We start from the raw sequence: 4,793 nt of genomic DNA, 5'->3' as shown, positions 1-4,793 counted from the left end.
TTGGCGCCTCCTACAAGGAAGAGCAAACAAAAAGGATCCAGAACGTCCCATAAATGGAGTAATAGCCTATGGGAGGAGGCTGCAGACCTGGAGCAGGCAGATCTACGGCCCAGACAGTTTTACGCCGCTGTCATGATGCGTACAGTATGAGCTGTCAGAACAGACCAAGTCTTGAGCGACACGAGCGAGGTGTGTTAAATAATTGCTAAAGTTATTACTGTTCAGCAATCGAGTAACGTTGCAACATTTATGCACTGTAAAACCCACCAAGTTAGGGTAACTCAAATCGTTTGAGTAAACCGATTGCCTTAAACATTTAAGTTTTAAAACTTAACAATTATGAGGCTGAACTTATTTCATTGAGTTCAGTTAATTGATTAATTAAGTGCTGATTGAGCATTAGTGATGAACACCTGCTGTTAACAAACACAATCACTGACAGAAAGAGAAACACAAGAACAACAACTGACTTAGACACATGCTTAGATGAAATCAACTGAAATAAAATACATTAAATCTCAAGATCTGATTAAACAACCCCACAAACAGCATCACCAGCTCCACTTATTAATAACCAGACTGACTTTATTTCTGTCAGACATCTACAGAAGATCTTATTGAGAATTAACTAAGGTTTAGATGTTGATTTATTATTCTGACATCAAAGGCACAATGTACATCTTATCTCTTATTCTGGATCTTTGTTTTGTTGTAACCATGTTTGAACAATGCACCAGAGTATGAGTTGAAATTGGTTATAGAGAACATTTATATGGTCAGTGTTCTATTGTATTTGTGCTCATCTAGTGAAACCGATTATCAACAATCATCATGAAAAACTTTTAAAATAATTTTTGAATAGACCTAATTGATTTATATACAGTACATATAATAGTTTTGACAAAATTCAGTCAAACAGAAAAAGCAAAAGTTTTGAAATTATTTTTCCTACCAACAATCATGGTGAAAAACTTAAAAACTATATTAATAATTCCACTATAACAACATAATCATAATCATATCACAGTAATGGTCACATTCAGAGAGACTTGTGCGTCCCAATGTTACTATGCAAATATGAAAATGACACACACAGTATTTAGCATGGATAGTCACATTGATAAATCTGACTAATTCATAGGTTTAGTTTTCAGACAAACAAAACTACTGGTATAACAAGAACAGTGACTCTCTCAATCATATATATAATTTTAAAAACTTACATGGTAAGTTACATGTAGCGTGTATCTCAGGTTCAGCATCAAAAATGAAATCATATAACTAAATGAGATATGAACATACCAACAAACTTATGTGGGGCCCAGATGGGTGGCTCTGGGCTCTCTTGGGCCCCAGCCAGTTTGTTTGGTTTCCATGAGGGTTTGGGTCAGCCCAGATGAAACAATGAAATGAACTCTGCTCAGAATGCATACTACAGAGTGCTAAAAATAAGACTGAAGCAGCACTGCAGTTCACTAGATAATTAAGTGATTAATCTAGTACTGATTGAAGTGAACACCTGCTAAAGAAAAGAGGCGAGCAGAAACACAACTACTATTGACTTCCAGCCACAGCCTGCAAAACAACTGCAAATAAAAGACATTAAATCTCTGAAGATCTCAGCAGAGGAGGTTAAACAACTCCACAAACAGCATTACTAGCATCATTATTACTAACCAGACTGACTTTATTTCTGTCAGACTTCTACAAAAGTTTTGAGAATTACAGAGGTACAGATGTTGGTTTTATTGAAATACATTTGTCACCATTATGGAGAATAGCGTTTGTTTTAGTTGGGTGGTTGACCCCTTAAATTTTAAACTTTTATTGGCTGCTTTATGTAAAGACAAGCAAGAAAAAAAGTGATGAGATATAATCATCATGTAATGTTCTGATTCTAGAGTCTGATTTCTAATGGCACAGATGATGTGATAATAACTCATTAATGACACTTGACATGTGATGTACAGCATATATTTAACAGTGAAAAATATAAAATAAATTTTCAATGCTAGCTCCTGCTCACAAACACACAGACATCAGAATCAGTGTATGAATCTCAACACGGTGATGCAATTCATGCTGCAATGCATTCTGGGTGCAGCACACAAAGTCAACCATGGCTCCCAGCATGCATTACAGCATGAATTCACCGTTGTTGAGATTCATACATCTGATGTCTGTGTCTGAAAAACTGACAGTTAAAACCCAATTCAGAATTTTAAATCTGTTTTTTTCTCCTCAGGGTCAGTAATGTGAAATTTAACTTGTTGATCATAACAAGCCACTTCAACAGTGATAAACTCTATCAGAAAGACTACTTTATGCCGTTAAATCTAGACCATCAACAAATATCAGCTGATATTTTGAGTCTAACTGTGTTTACAAACAACATGTTTTCTAAATATATTGGCAAAAAAAATAAGTATATAAATAGAATAGTCAAACTCATTAAAAGCAAACGTTATTCACCATAATGGTGACTGACCAAACTCTTACTTTCAATAAAACATCAACATCTGAATTTATTTCTCAATAAGAGCTTCTGACAATCTGACAGAAATAAGTCAGTCTGGTTATTAATAATGATACTGTAATGCTGTTTGTGGAGTTGTTTAATCCTCCTCTGCTGAGATCTTCAGAGATTAATGTCTTTTTTCAGTTGTTTTCAGGCTGTGGCTGAAGTCAATAGTAGTTGTTGTGTTTCTGCTCTTTTTTTTTTCTTTAGTAGGTGTTGTCACTAAATCAATCAGTACTAGATTATAATTATCTAATGAACTGCAGTGCTGTTCAGTCTTATTTAACTCTGTAGTATGGCTAAGCAGAGTTCATTTCATTGTTTCATCTGGGCTGACCCATGTGGGGTCATGGAAGACAAAACTGGCTCCAGTTAGAGTCAGGTGCCACTCATCTGGGAAAATTGCTGGCTATGCTCTTTCTGTCAAACAGAAAAAAAAAACACACTGAAAACACCTAGACTGTAAGCATCCTGTAAGTTTCATCTTCTTCTTCACAGCATTGGTTGTCGCCCATGTTTTTTTTGATATTTGCATAAAGTAGAATACACAGTAAATTTCTTTAATTACTGGTTGTTATAAAGCAGATCTAACTGTAAACTGTTATTAGCTTGTGATGACATGGCTTCCAAAACATGTGTGTATTTTTGAGAGTCCAGATAGAATCAATGAATGAAATAAGCACTAATGAGAGAAAAAAACACTCATCATTGTGTAGATTTTATTTGATTGATTACATATAGCTACTGATGTTTAAGTGACAGACATTGTTTTCAACAAGATCTCCAGCGATCATGTATTCAGACAACCTCTTTTAGAATATGTGTGTTAAAACACATGATAGCTGTTAATATGTGACAAATGATAGCATTAAAGGACTTCATACAAAGTTTTAAACACTTTGTTTTGAGCATCTGCAGTCTTTATAATTCATCATAATATTATCAATAAAACATTATTTTCCTGAACAGAGTAAAATAATTGGAAAATTTAATTCATACAATACAGCCAACAAAATATGTCTTACAGTGGTTTGTTATTTATCAAAGCACATTTACAAAGAATAATATAAATCCACTATTCAGCAGACAAATCAACACATAAACATTATTCAAACATTTTACTTTGAAAATTATTAAAATATACACAAGCATAATGTGGGTTTAAGACATGCATTTAATTATTATTACTTCCTATTTTTTTATATTGAAACAGTAGTTGATGAATTATCTAGAACTGATGTCAGGTTTATCTAGCACAGACTGATATTATTTTGATTTCAGACTCCATCCAGTCTAAGGATATGACACATGATATTTGATATTCTCTTTTATTGACAGAAAAGTACTGAATACACTATTCATCAGATAACACAATAGTTTAAAACATTGTGGTATGATTAAAAAGCCAACATGATCTCAGAATTTGTAATGTTCAATTTAATCAACCTGAATCTGTGACATGCAATTTAAAAATTGTGATGGGCTCAAAAAAATTCCTGATGGGCTCAAGTGATACCAATAAGTCAGTGACAGGCATCACTGTGCTCATGAAACCCTAACATCAATATGCCAGATACTGATAAAATGATTATTGTTCAGAACCTATTTATATTCATACTCAGTGAAGTATAACTGCATTCACTCTTTTTGGTATGCACTGGTGTTGAACCAGTGAATCCTGCATGGACCACTGATCCTTCTGTTATCACAATTTTGCTGTAAAACATGTTCACTTTTAAATTTGTGTTTCTTATATAACAATCCAGAGTGAACCACAGACTGGATACAAAGCAGCCAGCACTCATAATCCAATGATTACAGCTAATGAAGATAAGACAGCACAATTAAAAAAAATGTTTTAAACTCACTGCATAAAATTTTTATAAAATTCAATGCATCCAGTTTTACTTACACAGTAAAACCTCCAGTGTTAAATCAACACTCCCAGTGTATATATAATCACACTCAGAGTGTTAAAAGTAACACTGAAGCAGTGTTAAAGTTAATGAGATATTAGTGTAATTGAGTGATGATTGAGCATTATGAAGAACACCTGCTGTTAACAAACTGAATCACTGAAGAAAGAGAAGAAGAACAGAAAAAAAGAGAAGAGCAGAAATACAAGAACTACAACTGACTTCAGCCACAGCCTTAGATGAAATCAACACAAGATAAAAACATTAAATCTCTCAAGATCTCAGCAGAGGATGATTAAACAACTCCATAAACAGCATCACCAGCTTCACACGTTACTAACCAGATTGACTTTAGATGT

This window comes from Onychostoma macrolepis, chromosome 19, assembly GCF_012432095.1.
Source record: "Onychostoma macrolepis isolate SWU-2019 chromosome 19, ASM1243209v1, whole genome shotgun sequence".
NCBI lineage: Eukaryota > Metazoa > Chordata > Actinopteri > Cypriniformes > Cyprinidae > Onychostoma > Onychostoma macrolepis.
This window is presented reverse-complemented; position numbering follows the sequence as displayed.